At 39.3% G+C, this 18,686-nt stretch overlaps 1 protein-coding gene and 1 long non-coding RNA gene across 8 annotated transcripts in view; both read left to right on the top strand.

The window, feature by feature from the left end:
* clstn2a (calsyntenin 2a) overlaps positions 1-18,686 on the top strand; it is a 453,983-nt gene that overhangs the window by 209,125 nt on the left and 226,172 nt on the right. The window lies entirely within an intron of this gene.
* The window catches only part of LOC138742361 (uncharacterized), a 29,482-nt gene continuing 10,866 nt past the window's right edge, over positions 71-18,686 (top strand). Inside the window, exons 1-5 of one of the 4 annotated variants that reach the window (XR_011344103.1) lie at positions 71-154; positions 10,215-10,265; positions 11,723-11,845; positions 15,640-15,754; positions 17,942-18,077. This is a non-coding gene — a long non-coding RNA (uncharacterized lncRNA). Of the gene's footprint in view, positions 155-10,214; positions 10,307-11,722; positions 11,846-15,639; positions 15,755-17,941; positions 18,078-18,686 lie in introns of all 4 variants that reach the window. The other 3 variants (XR_011344106.1, XR_011344104.1, XR_011344105.1) reach the window with 3 other exon arrangements.

Below are 18,686 nucleotides of genomic sequence, written 5' to 3'. Positions count from 1 at the left end.
TTTGGGACATTCTGAGGTCACAAAAGGCGCAAGGTAAGTACAGATTTTTTTTTCTTTTCTTGATGTTGTTTGAGAAATAAATAATGGTTCGCAAATGAGGAAGAGCAAAACTTTTAAAAAAATACCACCAAGATCATTTTAACAGGCAGAGAAGGTAAGGCTGAATGTGTCACCTAAAAGCTTACATGTTTGACTGTCCAGCTCTGAAGGAAATCAAGAGTTCACAATAATCACCTGGGAGAACATTCCACCATGAGATTGTGGTTTCTATCATGTGTGCACAGAAGCGAGATGTTGCTGGCAAGGACTGGAATACCAGTCTAGTTACCTCTCTGGCATGATAATGTGGTTGAATGTCAAGATGATGTGCTGGAAGCATTTCTTTGCCAGTTACATGAATGTTATCTCCAATCAGTGCCTATCTGAATGTTTTTTTCATGGTTCGGTGCGGACTATTTTGCTTTCTGATGAATTTATGAGGGATTGAATTGACCTTGGTGAATATTCTGTTTCTGACCTTATGATGGAAGATGCACACAAATAAAACAACTAAGAATTAAGGGGAAAAGGATGCAGGCCTGAGGAACTCTTGTGGTGTTCTTGTGCGGCTGAGAGGATCGGTCTCCATAAAATTGCAATTTTAGTTTGCGTTGCTTCTGTTAGCTTTGTTAGCTTCTGTTAGCTTTTAGACTCATAATTAGAGGTTCGGATGGTTGATCCTAAGACAAGTTTGAATCATATAACAGCAGCTGGAGACTTTAATGTCATGTTTAAAATCATTACATCTGCGCTACCAACCTTGTATCATTAATGGCTTCCATAGCATTACAATTTTTTTTTAAACCTGAGCTACTTCACGTAAGTCCTTCAGGAAGAGGAATGCTTACCCAATCTGGTCTGCACATGACTCCAAGCACAGCAACGTTATTGACTCTAAAACATCTAAGCATGCTAAAGCTAATGCCTCTTTGGTTGGTTAGCTCCTGCAGGTAATTTCTGGGCAAACATTCTGCTGCCCCAGCAAGTCCTCCACACTCCTGAACCAGGGATGATGGCAATGATAAAGGAGAGTTAGCATCACAGCAGGTTTAGCCATCTACTCCAGACCATCCATTTAAAGTAGTCCCACATCAATTATGTTTTTTTCATTCTCCTTCCTTTTTTTTGACACCCCCAAGTTTCTCCACTGACTGACATGCTAGGGACAAATTACAGTGTCCAATTAACCTAACAACCCAATGAGTCTTTGGAATGTGGGAGGAAACCCAAGAGTTTGCAGAATTAATATGAAAACTCTTAAGAAGACTGCGCTTGTAATCCAGATCGAAGACAAGTCTGTGGCACAGCAAGGCAGCAATTCCATTAACTGTGCTATTGTGCTGCATTTTAGATTGGGCCATGAATTATTGATTGCCATGAAATACAATTCTTTTGCTGATAAAGGCCCTTAGATCTTTATCAATGTTCAGTCATGCTTATACTAATTATAAATCTACCACTTTTATAAGCACAGTAGTACCAAATAGTGTGACAGAAGATGTCCTCAGTGTAAAAGCTTAATATCCACAATTATAATGTGATGGCCAGTCCAAGCCATGTGTCAACCATGTTTGATGTTGAGACATCATTGTATGCAGAGTCAAGCTAAAGTTTTCCCAAGTCTATCTCTATCTGTATGGCCAATGTATTATTATTCATTGTGTCTGTGTAACCAGAGGGATAGAGCATAATCAGACCTGATGATGGAGGTTTATTGGATGAAAGTTATAAGCCTCTAAGTGTGATTAGTAAAGACTTGGTAACAGTCTTCTCAATTAGTTTACATATTCCCATTTATTTATAATAAGTACTGCATGGAGTGGGCACGTTTTTATAATTGTCAAATTCCTTGCCAAATAGTCCATTCGATTTTATTTGTATAAGAGAAATGGTCTCTTTCATATGAGTGAATTACTAGGCTACTGTATATCACTGGGCATTTCACAATCACACCCTCCTGTAGCTGTAATTACAAAGCATGCCAGGCATACACTTCCTATCCCAAACCCAAAGGTAATTTTTTTTTAAATATATGAATGTCTTGAGGTTTCACAATCAATGTCACTGATGTTGACCATTTTGATTCAAGAGCTTTATTAAATTAACAACTTAAATTTCCCAGCATTTGAAAGTGCATCTGAATTTATACTAGCTGTGTAAGATAACCACAATATTACCACAATTGTAACTATCTCAATACAGATAGGGAGTTAAAAGCAAGCTATTTGATTGTGGACTCAAACAACAAACTAATCCACTCTCTGCGCATATATCTCGCAGCAAGGCTAAATGGCGGGTAATCGGGAGCAGGTTTTGACGGGTATTTGCACCTCTCCTTTATCTGAAGAACCAGAAGGCAAATGAAGTTCATTTGTCATTGTCCTCGTGTAGCAAAAGGCAATGATTGATTAGTATCCTTCATGATCTCTCTGTATTATACCACACCAAGTGATATTTACATTAATTAAATAGTTCAGGGAAATACAGCAATAGAATTTTTGTAACAATTTATTCTACTATTTTAAGTAAATTTATACAGTATGTGTATCAATACATCAAATGTTCCCAGATATTTTCGAAAAGGGCTGATAGGTTGAATTTCATATTTTTTTTCCCTTTTGCTAGGTAATATGATATAATAAGAATAATAATAATGTTTTTTTTGGTAAGAGGATGTTTATTTCAAATTTGGATCAAATAATAATGTCCTACCTTTAGAAAGTTATCTAAAATCCAGAATCAATTGTTGTCAAGGAAATAACAAAGATTAAAATCATGTGTTAATGCAGTAAAGCTCACAATGGCAGAAATGGACATTAAGAACTGCTCAGACAAAGCAAGTATTTATAATGGCTATTGTAGATATAAATGAGTCATTCATCTATGGGTTAACAGTGTGTGTGTATAAATTCAGCACCTGAAATTAGTAAACTAGCAGAAACCACTCATTTGCATCTGAACTTTACAATAATTAGCCTCGGAGCAATTTCTTTCCTGTTGTTCAGTTAAAAGCAAAGTCTTTGTTCTGCAAAAATGTTGCTTAATTCTAGACACAATCAGGTCCATTACTTGCAGGGTTACTTGTTCAGACTATAGATGAGGTAAAACAATAATCATCAGAATTTGATTAATGCAGAAGAAAGCATTCTGGAGGGAATTAAAAACAAGGCAAAGCTAAGGAACCTTTGCTTTCACAATAACTCATTACCGTCTCACTTGGTATTTTGTGTTTTCGAGCTAGGGATGGAATATAAAGCAGAGAAGAAACATGATATCATTTAAAATGTTTGTTTTAAAAATCAAATTTTAGCATTGCATAAGTTTGTGTACTTTAAAATTTCAAAGGTTCTATGTTCACCATTGTTGCATTTAATAATAATGTGATGTAAAGTGCAAAAAAATAATCAATGGAATCAGTGTTTTCTGATATCTAGTGTTTTCTGATATCTAATCAAAGTTTTCTGATAACTAATCAGAACAAGGGAAATTGCAATTAAGTTTACTAGATCTTTGAAGTTAATTGCCATATGTTGACTATTGTGGAATCATCCAATCGGCTCACTAGCTGAGAGCACATGAAGTTTCAGCTGAAGCCTACATATCAGTAAAGTCCCTCGTTTGTAACGTGGACTTCTGTCATGCAGGTCAATCCTGCTGTGATGAATGACCGACTAAATGCCATTAGGAAGACAGTATGTTGTTATTATGTTAGCTTCTTGCCTCAGGTTTCTGAAATATTGTTAATACATCAAGCATGTAATGTGGTTCTCTGACATAGAAGTAATTGCAGAAACCACATTAATTTGAGTGCTGTAAAACATTGTCAAACAGGCATGAAAGCTTTTCAAAGGTCCCCGTGCATTTGATCAGAATGAGACCTGCCAAACTATGTGAATGGATCTTTTCGACAAGTCAACCACCTTCTGAAGAGCAATCTTAGCAGTTTCAAACATAATGTTTGAAGTGAATTAGAGAATTCTAGCCAAACAAAGCTGCTTTAACATTGGGATAATGAAGGAATAAGGCAATTTTGTTGAGAACTTGTAAGTAATGAATCAAGCTTGCAGTAAAATTTTAAACAAGGTCACTGCCTTCTTGCCTCTCCCCACCTGCTCACATTCCTGCCCCCAAGAAATAAAAAATTGTTTTGTATCTTGTTACTGAATTCCTAATTGTGTGATAAGTGTATTTGTTAAAGACCTCGATTTGCTGCTCATCCTCTGGACTACAGCTAAAACCATCATCTTGCTGATATTTAAATGCTTATTTTTAACAAATCAAGTTTCAGCTAATTTCAGCATTTTCCCAGTTGGTGCACAAATCACAAAGGTTCAATTTCTTCCATTGATTTTGTTGAATTAACATTATAAAAATTTCTTCAGATAAAAAGAATGGAAACATATTTCTTTTTAATACTGCAAATGCTGGAAACCTGCTATAGGTAAAAAAAATGCTGAAAACACTCTGCTGGTCAGTTGGCACTTGAAAGGAGAAACCGAGAAATACATGCGTCTCATGTTGCAGTTAAGATTGTAGGAGAGGTATGGATAGTTCAATGGGGCTTCATGGGGGCAATTGACAAACTAACAAAGCTGGGTACTTTGAAAATATCAAGGCTCTTAGATTTCTCCATGAGCAGATCCTGGAGATCAGTTTGTGCTAATGTAGAAAAAAAAACACAACTAATATTGCAGGTGATTAACTTACAGCAGAAATGATCAGTGTTGAACAATGCAGAGGAACCAGTTCTCTGAAGTGAGAGAAGTGGATGTTGAGTCTGATGGCTGTGACGTATCCAGATTAAAGATAAATTGCTGCTTCTCAAGCATGTGTTGGGCCTTATTGTAATTGTGCGGGAAGCCACAGACAGGTCAGAGCAAGATGAAGAAATAAAGATGCGGGCAATCAGAAGGCCAAGATCATCTCTGTGCATTAAAGTTCTCTGCAGAGCGGTTATAAAGTCTGCCTTTGGTTTCTACACTGTGAAGGAGACTACATTGCAAACACTGCACTGGATTGAAAGAGAATTGCTGCTTCACCTGGAAAGACTGCTTTGGACCCTGGAGAGTGTGAAGATGTTAATATTCATTTGGGGAAAATGCCTCAAAGTAGGATGTGGTTGCTGAGGATGAAAAAATAGAGAAGGGTATCATGAGGAAAAATCATCTAAAGCGCTGAAAATGGAGGGAGAAGGAATTTGTCCCCTAGTGTCAGTATCTAATTGGACATGCAAAGGGTGATCCCCGAAACATGGAGTGTGGGATGGATGGTGAAGGAAGACCAGGGACATTCTATCCTTGAGCTTTTTAAGAGAAAGAGGGTGAAAGCAAAACTACAGGAAATAGATGGGATGCTATGGCAGAGGGGAAGCCACAGTTCAGTGGGGGGAAAAAAAGACATCTCAGTGATACCTTTGTGGAAAGTGTTGTTATTGAAGTAAACACCAGAGGAATTGAAAGAATGAAATGGAGAGGGTGAGCGGAAGAATAGTCAAAATAACTGCCCAGTCTGTTGGCTTGTGAGGGAAGTTTGTGGTGAGAGACAGAGGGCTCATGAAGGAGAGGGATGAATCAGATGTGAATCATGTAAAGAGCGACAGCAGGATGAAAGATCGCACCAAAACTAATTAAACTTTTGAGTTCTGTATGAATTCAGAAAGCAGCACCCATGCAGTTATTAATGTACTGAGAAAAGTGCCCAATTCAAGTGCTAACAGCTACACTGTTGTTTTTGAGAAAGTGAGTAGAGTTGAAAGAGATGTGAAAACAGATTCAGCCAGGTGAATGAGTGTGCTATTGTTGGAAAAATGATTGGGGCTCTATTTCAGAAGAAAAAAGGGAATCCGCAAATCTTTCTGATGTGGGATGGGGGTGTGAAGCCATTGGATGTACTTGGTAAAGGTTAGCCAGTTGTGAGCAATGAATTGGAAATTGCCAAAGAGGTGGAAAGTATCAGTGGGAAAAGGCTGTAGGCAAGAATGTTTGGAGTCAAGGATAGGTAAAATGAGATTGCTGGGGCAAGAGCAGACTAAAAACACAGAAATGCTGGAGGAACTCAGTAGGTCTTGCAGCATCTGTAGGAGGTAAAGATGTATAAGCAATGTTTTGGGCCTAAGCCCATCTTCAAGGTATTAGTAAAAAGCAGACAGGTGCCTGAATTAAAAGGCTAGGGTGGGAGGAATGGGAAGGGCGAAGTACAGACCAAAAGACAAAAGATGTTAATTGGATATGGATGGGACACAGGAGAGAGGAAAGGTGAGAATAGACAGGGGAGGGGTGTTGTTGGGGCTCTGTGGAAGCAGTGTTAGGGGAAGGAAAAGGGAAGAGAGAGGGAGAGTGAACTAGAGGAAAGGAGACGTGGGGGATAATGGAAACTGGAGAAGTCGCTGTTAATGCCATCCAGTTGGAGAGTGCCTGATTGGAAAATGAGGTATTGTTCCTCCAATTTGCAAATGGTCTCAGTCTGGCAGTGCATGAGACCATGAACAGATGTGTCGTTAAAGAAATGGCATAGGGAATTGAAGTGGGTGGCCTCTGGGAGATCCCCACTATTGAGGACAGAGGTGCTTAAAAATAAGCAATTTCTCAGTCTCTCCGATGCAGAGGAGACCACAGCAGGAGCACCAAATGCAGTAGATGACCCCTGCAGATTCACCAGCCGTGTTATGATTGGAGGGAAGGAAGGAGTGGACGAGGGAGGCCTGAGGAAACAGTCCCTGCAGAAGCCATAGATGTGTGGTGTTGGGATGTAGAAGATGGCAGAAATGGTGGAGGATGATTATGGGTCTGTTCAGACTGACCTTCTAGATCATGGGCAGGAAGTCGAAGCAGACTGTGCTAGGACCTTCTAGATCATGTACAGGAAGTAGAAGCAGACTGTGCTAGGACCTTATAGATCATGGCCAGGAAATTCATAATTGTTACTTAATTCATAATTGTTTAAAATGTATATATGATAAGTCAGATAGGTCATGTTGGAAAACCAGAGGGTAAGTTGATGTTCACCCCTTAAGCCTATCTTGCATCTTAAATTCAAACTATGTGCATCTTGTTTTAATGTCTAATTCAGGTCAAAACTGGTGTACACATGAAGCATTTATTTGTCATGTGATGTGCGATTGTGACATCAACAAGGCACAAAAATAAACAAAAGCAGAGCAAACTGTATTTATAATGATCGTATCTACATGAGATGCAGAGAGTTAATCAGGGACCAATTCTGCTAAGGAGTCAAAATTATATAATTTTTTTTCTTGTCACCATTGTTCTCATTAATGTGTTTTTGTATTGGGATATTTCATTTCAAATTCTTCAAAACCTATGGAGATCCAAGGTTGCTGGGAAAGGATCTACATATCACTGCTACCAGAAAATCTTCAGATTTATTGCGGTTTAAAATCACTCTAGTGCTTTCTCTGACAAAGAGTACTTTCTGTGGCAAGATTTGTTTCTTGGATTCAATTGGGGTTGTTCACTATTTGCTTGAAGCAGCCATGAAATCATACATCAGTCTAATGCCATGCCTTCGGAGGATAGATAGAGCATTATGATGTTGTTACTTTCCGTGTGATTTTGGTGCACGTTGAGCCATTATTTTTCCAGAAATAAAACTCCAAACTTTGTGTGAGGCATACTAAAATTGAGGTAGTTCTGTGTATTAAAGTATGTGTACAACATTTTAATAAAATCAACATAATTTTATTAGAATGTTCAAGTTTTCTCTTTAACATTGAAAGAAAAGATGCCCGTAAATAATGGGAACCTGATTTACTTGGCAAAACTTTTATGGGTAACAATTTCACTCAATACATGAGCAGTAACATGGGAATTGAAACAGGCAGCTTCCTTCTGTCCACCCAATGTGCTGGTTGGCTCATTCTTCATGCCAGGTTCATCCTTTTCCTATGTTTTAAACATCTTATCTTACTCCATTTCAGGAACACTGCTTTTTTTAAAAAATGTCATTTATAATCAATGTATTCTGTGACAAGCCCCAAACAAATCTCCATATTAGACACTCTGAAAAGTAAAATGGAAGCCAGAGAATGGGAATTTCATGTGGGCAGTGGTGCAGTAAATCATAATCTGGTGTTTCATAGGTGAGCTCAAATGCAGGGGTAATATTAAAGCGATGAATATGTGTTAATGCCAAAGTGCTATGGTGAGTTATTCATGGTGAGTTAAACCTCTCAGGAAAGAATGATTAACAATTTTAGTAAACAATTGTTATATTTTGGTTTGTATTGAAATTTAATGGCAAATCATGTATTTTCAAAAACTACTTGCAATGATCAGGAAACTGAGAATGTTTGATTATTTGATATCTGGGAATTCCAGCCCTGGAAGAATATGATGTCCACCCAACAATCCAGCTGTGCTTGGTGTGGGAATATCAATTCATTGTGCAAGGCTGTACTGTGCACATGAAGACCTGCCAATGCATAAACCAGTTTCTGCAACTTCCCAATGATAATCTCTCTTTCAGAGTTCCACCAGTTCATTCTCTGCGTTTTGCTGAGCAGTGTGAGGAGCAGGTTTTGTCCTCCAATATGTACATTCTGTAGTTTTCTCATCAGGCACTGAGAGTGTAAATCGGATAGTATAGATCTAGCAGAGATTTTGTCTCTTTCACGGGTTGCTTACATCTATTTGTTAATATATGTTTTACTTTGTTAGATATATATACTTATTATTACCTATATACTCAATAAAAATATTGGAAAGATCCAGCAGAGATGAGGGCTAAGACTGATATATGGGATATTAGTTTAGCGAACCCATTTCACCATTTCTTCTCTGTTACTTTTTCAAATTTATTCAATTTTGAGAATCTGGGCATGACAGATGAGGCCATCATTTCTCATTGTCCCTTGAGAAAATATTGATGAGAAGTCCACAACTGAATGGCGTGCTAGGCTATTTCTGGGAGTATTAAGAGCCAAACAGATGGTGACATCGTTAGTGCAGGCCTGACTATTACTCGACAGTGAACCAACAGCTGCAGCACTGCCCTTCCCACTTTTAAACTGTAACTCTTCAGGTGGATGGTTTGCCTAACTAAGGTAGCTTGATGTGCATGAGTTCTCCAATAGTACACCCTCTGTGGATTTATTGTCCACCATGCCTAATGACTATTGGGTATTCCTGGGAAAGTTCCAACGTGTCTGCATTGGTAATGCATGTCATAAAAGAAATATTTATTCTGTGATCTAGTCTAATTACCCTTAAAATTGTTCAATACTGAAATTAGTGGATGCCTACACTACAGTCTAGCTCCAGAAATCAATGGCCTCAATGCTTAATTAAAATCATTCAGCAAAAGTTTATTATGATTGGGCCAATGGGCCAATTAGAGGTCCCAATCTATTGGGATGATGAGGAGTTTCCTGCAGTCAGGGAGACATGTCCCAGGCTGTGGCAGGCTATTCCTTTGCAGTCAGCTAATGTCGTGGCCCTCAGTGACAACACCCAATCATCACATCTGGCAGTAGTGAGTTCAGGGAGAATGGACAGAGAGCCTGGAAGGAATAAACATGAGAAGATTGGAAACTGAGAAGGCCTTCAAACACCAAATGGTTCTGAAATCCATTGCACTCTTTTATCTGAATAAGAGGCTTGATGGAGGTGGGAAATGGAAGAAATTAATGTTTCATAAGATTCTAGGATATTGGATGGTTTGAGACTGAATTGGGGGATGGAGACTTGGGAAATGGAAGCTGGGGTCAAGGCAGAAAATGAGAGAATTGACAGTGGTGGTAGAAAGAGAGTTGGTAGTCAGGAATTAGCCTAAAGAAGGAGAAAAACTGGATTGACGGATGAACACTAATACCAGGAGTTCCCACAGAACCAGGAGGAACAGCAACAACTGGTGAAGGAGGGCTAAGGGGTGGGGGTGGGGGAATCAGTAATTGGATAGGGAAATGATCATCTTGTAATTGCTGCTAAAATCATCAAACTGTTTTATGTATCATCATGATGTTTATTTTACAAGAATCAGGTTGTTCAAGTTCTATTGTTTAATGGCTCAAGGATGTGTTGTCTCCTGAGTAGTTAATAGTCTATTGTTCACTTTTTATCCAGCTATCTTCAATGTTTTGTTTTCTCTTCTGCAGTCAAAGATATACGGAATATACTCACTCGTGTAATCATCAAATTTCTTTTGGACAAATTTTTCAGGTCAAATTTGGGGAGCGCTTGACTTTTACACAGGTCACACTTTTAACTCAGGTAATTACCTGCATTGTTCAAGGCACTGCTGGGACCAGATGGTGAGTCCTCATTTGAGGCATCAGGAGCTTGGATGGGCGGATGGCTGGGGTGAGTGTCTGCAGTCGGGGCATTGGGCGCTCTGTTGGACGGGCAGCCGAAGTGAGGGTCCGCAATCAGGGCATTGGAAGCCTGGGAGATCTGGTGGATGGGTGATTGTGGCCTTAGGAGCTCTTGGGGGCAGGCAATCAGAGCCTTTGGAGCTCTGGTGGGCAGGCAGCCGAGGCATGGATCCCTGATCAGGATGTTGGGAGGTCGGGCAGGTAGTCGGGACCAAAAATGGGGGAGGTTAACTTTTACACGTCAAATGAAAACATGATTTTTGGGCCAAAAAAGGAGTTGACTATTACACAATATCGACAATGGCATGAGTATATACAGTAGTGTATGTGTGAACAGTCATAGAAATCAGTGTGATAGCACCTGATGAATGGAGTGCATCTGTTGAGAGTGGCCATAAGGAAGCAGTTTCCATTTGCACATGATGCTAGATATTTGCTGAATGTAGATGAATAGATAGGGAAAAGATGGGTTTGGACATGGTCATGTTTGGGCTCATTCTGACATGAAATACCAAAAGTAGCATAATCTTTCCATTGTCTTTTCCCTTGACATTCTCAAAAGACGACAGTGGTGTTGTTACAATTTGAACAAATTAGTAGTTCCCCATTGATAGAAATATCTCTCTATTCCCATGAGTTATTGTCAATCTTTTGTTCAATGACAGGACTGCAACATCATAGGCCAGGACAACATTTATAATCCTTTATTATTAGGCTCCAAAATTAAAAACTCATCGTGCATTTAACTTCATTTGTAAAATATCCAAGCCAGATTAGCAAAAGAAATTACAGTAACCTCCCTGAAGAACATTGCGATTTTTTTTTTGGTGACAATTTCATGGTCACCGTTATTGACGTCAGGTTTTTAAATTCCAAATTATAGGAGCTGAGTGCCTTGAATTCAAATTTCCCACTTGACTTGGGAGTCAAACTTGTCTTCCAGGATCAATAACCAGGCCTTGGCTAATCCAGTATCCTATTTGCTGCGTGCCTGTAGCCTGACTATTCTTTGACTCTATTAAATATTCCGAATGTAATAAGAATATAAATACACAAAGAAATACGATTAGAATGTTAATTAGTATTTTTTCTGTTTTGTGTGCAATGTATATTCTCTGCTCATTATCCTCCCCCTCCTACAAATTTGTTGAAACAACTCCCATAATAATTGAAAACCCTGAAACATTGGAACTTTTCACACATTACTGGGTGATTCCTGTCCAACAAGCTGTCTTGTCATTTTTTCAGTAGGGTTTCTTCTCTGTAGCACCTTTTTTTTACCCCCAGCGTGACATCATCAGTAATGAAATGTGCAACAATGACATTTTTCATTATTCCTTGTCTGAAATATTGCAGAGCTGACCAACAGGACATGGGTTGTACTGAGAGAATACACATAAACTGCAGATACTGGAATTTCAAGTAAACGGAGAAGCTGGAGCGACTCAGAAGGGCATGCAGTGTTCACGCAGAGAAATGGTCAGTCAACATTTCAGGTCCCTTTCTTCACTGGAGGTTGTCTCTATAAACCATGTTGCTTAAAGTGCCTGAACTCAAGCGACAATTCATGCCCAAACTGAGATCTGTGAAGCCCTATATCCTCAGAGATTACCACGTATTCCTCCAAAGTTCAAGGTCACAGGCTTTCCGGCCTCAAGATCATTCTAGGACCCCCACTACATCTTTCAGTTTGATGCGCACTACTCTTTTCAGGAGATCACCCAATGTACAAACTCAAGGAGAAGGCATTCAGAGAGGGCAGTTGCATTCTTGCATAGGTCTTCCTGGAATGCCAAACTGTGGCTCTTGGGCACCTTCATGTACAAAGAACATGCCACTGAAAAGCACTATCTCATTAGCCTGTTCACATGCACAACATGGAATGTTACTTCATCTGATTAGAATTAATTTGAAGCTCCGTTTAAATGTGTCACAAGCAATCCTTTTGTTCAACAGGACCACCCAATTTTCTTTCCTTTGTTGCGATTCGGTCGGCACTGCTGTGCATCCTCATCACATGTATAAATCCAGGTAAGAGGTGTGTCAAGGCAGTTGGCAATAAACAGCATTCCAATAAAACTCAACCCTGCTTTCATCAGAAATGTTCCTATTTACAGTTTCTGGAAATAAGAAATAGCCACTAATCTAGATTGGAACCTAGATTCACTCTGGTCACAACATGGTGCTGGTTGAAGTTACCTGATATAGTTTTGGGCAGAAAACAAATTAATGGTTATCTTGGTCTGTATGGCCCAACAGCACACTAGATAAAATATACACATATTTAGCTACAATAACAACTGCTCATCCCTCAAAAATACAGGAAAATCAATTTTTTGAGCTTATGAAAATTGCAGCTGATACTGTTGATGAATGGAAAACTTCAAACCCTTTTAACTACATGCAACATCAGTGTATGACAGTGATCACTGAGGGATCAGAGGTGGAGAGGATGAGCAAATTTAATTTCTTGGAAGTCTGTATTTCATAGGATCTTTCTTGGACCCAACACACTAATGATATCATAAAGAAAGCACGTCAGAATCTCTACTTCCTCAGGAGTTTGCAGTGGATTGGTATGACATCAGAAATCCTGGAAAATTTCGACAGATAAGTGGTGGAAAGTGTGCTGATCAGCTGTGTCAGAGTCGAGTATGGGGATACCAATACCCCGAGCAGAAAGCCCTGCAAAAGCCAGTGGGCACAGCCTAGGACATCACAGGCAAAACCTTCCCCACTATCGAGAACATCCACAGGGAATGCTCAGCAATAATCAAGGATCCACACCAAGGAATTTGCTCTGTTCGCGCTGCTCACTTAAGGAGAGAGGTTTCGGTGCCACAAGACTTGTACCACCAGGTTCAGGAACAGCTGCTACCCCTCCACCAATCGACTCCTCAACAACAAACTCAGCCAGAGGCTCATTTAAGGAGTTTTACTTTTGCACATTTTTTTAAATTTTTTCCCCTCTCTATTGGATAGTCAGTTTGTTTACATTTCTTAATTTGTTTACATATACCAGCATACGTATCTTCTTGAGTACAATTTTTTGCACTACCAATAGGTGGCAATTCTGCCTTGCCTGCAGGAAAAATATCTTATGGTTGTATGTGATATTATGTATGTATTCTGATAATAAATCTGAACTTTGATATTTTGAACTTCGAACATTAAGGAAGTCTACATTAGATGTAAATAGCAGGTTAAAGCTCCATTCATTTCCCTTCAACAACATGCCTAAAAAGAAGCAACTGAATGCTCCAATTAAAATGTTTATTTCATAGAGGATAAGTAGAAATGATTACAATACCAAATAATCAGGATAAACTACTATTAAAATGAGCATTGCCTGTTTGCACATATTAAGATTAGTGCAATTTTCCCATTATGAATTTGTGCAGTTCGTAAATTAACAGGTTAAATATTAATGAGCCAGGAATCCAGTCCACGTACTGGTGTGACTAATTTATCATCCCTTCCAGAACTCTAAGAAAGTTGTATTTGGAAAATGTTTATAACATATAGTGGGGCTGTATTCACTTACCTTTAAAGGCTTGTAAGATTTTTGAATGTTGACATCAAAAAATTATGCATCAGAAAACACCAGAAAAGACTGCTGTATATGTTGACGTATAAGTGGAATTTGAACCTTAAAAATATCACTTCAAAACCAGGGGTCATCTTATACACCAAGTATAAAGCCTTATACCTTGTGGTTTAGAGTGTCCTCCATGATGATGGAGAACAGGATAAAACACTTGCATAACTCCTACGGTTTTACCACTAAATATTTTTCTAATGAAACTTGCAGTTTGGAAGGTGGATTAATAGTAATGTTATATTAAAACAATAAAAATGTATTATAAATCTGTCGAACACATCTTAATATAACAGCACAGCAAACAAAGGTAACAGTTGCCATACTCCATGTTTGTTCTTGTAAAAGAACTGACACCTAAGTGACGCCACCAGTGTTTACATTACACCAACAGGGAACATATGATGCATTTTATGGTTGGTAATTGATAGTATTCTGCCATTACTTGAAATGAATTGGCTAACTTTTAAATGGCCAGGACTGTGTTGCTTAGTAGCATGCTTAACCGCATCACTCCACAGGTCAGTGAGATGCTTCGCAAAGGACTACAGGGGCAATAAGCTCTCAGCTCTAAGTGCCTGGATTGGGGTAATCTTATACAGTGACTATAGCTCAAAACCTACATTTTAAATGGAAATTCTGGGTTGTCTTATATACCAGTCATCTTATATGCCGAGATATATATGATGATAATTGACTTAAACTGGTGCAAGTTTTTGCAAACACAGAACAGCTTTATCTGTTCAATTGAAAAACCTTTCAATGTCTGATTACAGGTGGCAATCAAACATTGAACAAATTCATTTCAACAGCTGGTCAATACTCAAAATTGCTGTAAAAACTCAGCAGGTCCTGCAGCATCCATATAACATATAACATAACATAACAATTACAGCACGGAAACAGGCCATTAGGCCCTTCTACTCCGCACCAAACCAAACACCCCTCTCTAGTCCCACCTCCCTGCACAATGCCCATAACCCTCCATCTTCTTCTCATCCATATACCTGTCCAACCTTTTCTTAAATAATACAATTGACTCCGCCGCCACTATTTCTCCTGGAAGCTCATTCCACACGGCTACCACTCTCTGAGTAAAGAAGTTCCCCTTCATGTTACCTCTAAACCTCTGCCCCTTAATTCTTAACTCATGTCCTCTTGTTTTAATCTTTCCTCCTCTTAACGGAAATAGTCTATCAACATCCATTCTGTCTATCCCTTTCATAATCTTAAATACTTCTATCAAATCCCCTCTCGACCTTCTACGCTCCAAAGAATAAAGACCTAATCTGTCCAATCTCTCCCTATACTCTAGATGCTTAAACCCAGGTAACATTCTGGTAAACCTTCTCTGCACTCTCTCCACTCTGTTTATATCCTTCCCATAATTAGGCGACCATATGAGACAAATAAATACAGTATAACCAACATTTCAGACCCAAACCCTTTGTCATACCTTGATGAAGGCTGAAGGCCTGAAACATTTGTTATACTGTATATCTTTGTCTCCCATGGACACTGAGGGACCTGCTGGCTATTTCCAGCAATTGTGTGTATTTACTTCAATCAACAGCACCTGCAGACTTTCATATTTAACTCCATTTTTTTTTATTTCCGATTCTCTCTTTCATCCTCATAGATTCTAACCCTAATGTTTTATCTTCAATATCTGCAGGAACCTTTTGTTACTACAGACCAAACTCAAAATATACTGAACATGACTCAGAGTTGAAAATGGAAGTTTTTTTTTAAAGAAGTGACAAAACCATAATTTCAGTTCCTGAGGAAAGGTCAGAGCTTGGGGATAGAGGAATGGAAACATTAATAAATATTTAAGATTTCCTTCAGAACACTTGACAGATCTTTGCTGCAAAAAAATGAGATGACTTTATGCAGATGTATAAAATCATGAGGGGAATGGATAAAGTGACTGTCTAGTCTTTTTGTGAGCGATAACTATAGGTTATAGGCTTAAATTGGGAGGGCCGAAATTTAAGACCGACCTGAGAGGCAACTATTTCCATTCAGAATTGTCCTTATCTGGAAAGAGCTACCAGAGCAAGTTATAGAAGTGAGTGTAATTAGAGGTTCAAAAGGCATTTGAACAGGTGCATGGAGAGGAAGGGCTGAGAAGGACATGGACCAAATGCAGGTAAATAGGAGTCAGCCAGAATGCTAACTTGGTCGGCAGGGACGAATGGCCGTAAGTCCAGTTCCAAGCTGTTTGACTCTCTGCTTGATATTGACAAATATTGGCAATGATATTTGACTCTATGGCCTTCCACTCCTCTTTGCTCAAACCGTGTTTGCAACTATGGTGCGTTTGGATGGCTATGCGCACTTTTTTTTTAACCTGCACAGGGTCTTAAGAACCACATCCTTGTTTCTTGCTTATGTTTGCGACATGAGAATGACATGATCTGCCTGTCTCCTGGGGCACCCACTCACCTTCACTAATCTTCACAGGACTAACCAAGCCTGGCCTTCCATAACAGAATCTCTCCATGTTCAACTCACATTTGGAGAGCAAAACCTGAAATCCTGGACCTGGAATGCACCTGTAGTCTTGGATAGTGTGCGACTGTCAATTACTTTTCAACAGTTGTTAAATATTTCTGATAATCAGTCATTTAAGAACTGTGCAAACAGTCCTACATAATTAAGAAACATGCAAAAGTTTTGAGGTCACATCTTAAAATACCAAGCCATTAATTGATTTAAGATTCAAGATTATTGTATTGTCATGTGATGAAACAGATATTACACAAAATTTCCTTTAGTCTCCAGTAAGGCAGACAGAAATTTGTTATCAGCAAAAATTGCCCAGCACCCGGTACAGACAGCGAAAGACAAGCACAAGAGAGTCCCTCCAGGGACTGTCCATGACTTTGCATTCAGTGCTCTTGCAGCCAACGCAGCCATATAGCCCAAATCGTCAGCTATCCAAGCTCCAGATGCACACCTCTGACACCATCAGGAAACCTCCAGCACCCTCTTGCATCCGGGTTCCGATACCACGTACCAGTTCAGCCAACACCAAGCCACTCTCCTGCCCAGTCCCCCGCCTGTGCGTTTTTCAGCCTCAGATCCCCTCACTGGGCCGCTGCCAAGGTCACCGTCCCATGGATCATCTCCTCTGATTCTCCTTCTCAAATGGTAAGGGGGAGGAGATAATCTCCCCATTTTCTGGTGTCCTACACCAGTCCTCTGCAACTCTTTATGGCAGCTGCCGATCATAGGTGCTGTCGTCTTGGGCCAAGATCCGTCAGTTGCACGATTTTAAAAGAACCCACCATCAGCTCCTTTAATAGACCATTTAAAGCCTGAACAGAACTAATGGCAGTCAGACTGGGTGGTTGGACCACACAGGGAAATGCTGCGACTTCACTCCCCATTGTCCACGGGTCCACACCAGCGGCTGTGCCATTTTAAAAAAATGCTAAGAGAAAGAAGAATAAAGAAAAATAAAAAAGGCAGTGAAAATTTTACTTAAGGTTGGCAATCCCATTCAAGAGAAAGGGTCACACATTGCTGGCGCAAAGTGAAGGAGACCGTAGTGGTGTATCTGCCCCCGATCTCCATCTGCTCATGGTAAATCCAATGGCAAGTTTTATGTCCAGTTACTAACCTTCAACTCATCTCTAGCTTCCTCATTTCAACATGCAGTTGGTAGAGTCAAGCTGACCCACAAAGTTTTCTTTTGATCTGCTGATCAGAAGTAAGCATTCTTTCATTCAACTCCCATTGTGGATGCATTGAGACACCCTGCTGAGAAATGTGGCACTGAGTTGCAAGTTCCCAGAGGGGCAAAGCCAGCTGATATGTCAATCCAACTTGAAATTGAAAGGTTGCCTCAAGCATTGATCTCATTTCCATCCTTCAGAATGCAGTGGTTTGTTCATCTTTGACTGCTTCTAGCTGTAATTGTTATTTTTGTAATTGCACCCAGCAGCATCTGTGATTTCTTGCTTTTATAGATAAGATTCATGACGTGATGGAGCTGATGCCACTTAATTACATGACCGACAACAGAATATGCTGCTTAATGCGATGGAAACTGAGAAATCAAATTATGTTTCTATAAATAGCAGGAGCACTGGAAATTTTCACAAAGTAAGCCATGATGTTGGGTAATTTGTTTCTGTAATTAAAGTGATAATAAGCAAAATTATTTTGCATTATTATCATCAGGTACTTTGTTCCTGAAAATTAGTTGCACATTATTTCCTTCTAGTTTGGGTTTATTACCTACAGTCTATTGAGGAACACGTAGCTTCAGACCTCATGTATCTCTGCAAACTCTTATTTCCCTCGATGTTAACCATGAGGCCTAAATTTACAGGTGTGGCTGCAATTTGGTTATTTGAATATATCTTATTGGTACCTTCCTGTGCTGTTACTGGATTTTGTAATGTATCAACTCACAGCTTAATTTCAGAAGATAAGTTTAAATTCCATCAACGTCAGTTCTGAAATCTAAATGAATGTCGACAAGAATTTGTCACGTGGCACCAGAAAGAAAAATACCATGACAATGATGAATTGCCATTAATGCTCATCAGTTTTCATGTCCCTTTAGCCTAAATGTAATCATTTTGCCTTCAGATGTGCCTGGTGAACTATTCTTAGGTTTGGTTATTCTCAGTTAGGGACTGTGAGTTTTGAGGTTATTCACCTAATCTGCGATAGAGATTGGCTGTTTCAATTTTCCATTGCTGTGTG

Source organism: Narcine bancroftii, chromosome 9 (assembly GCF_036971445.1).
Source record: "Narcine bancroftii isolate sNarBan1 chromosome 9, sNarBan1.hap1, whole genome shotgun sequence".
NCBI lineage: Eukaryota > Metazoa > Chordata > Chondrichthyes > Torpediniformes > Narcinidae > Narcine > Narcine bancroftii.
This window is presented reverse-complemented; position numbering and strand designations above follow the sequence as displayed.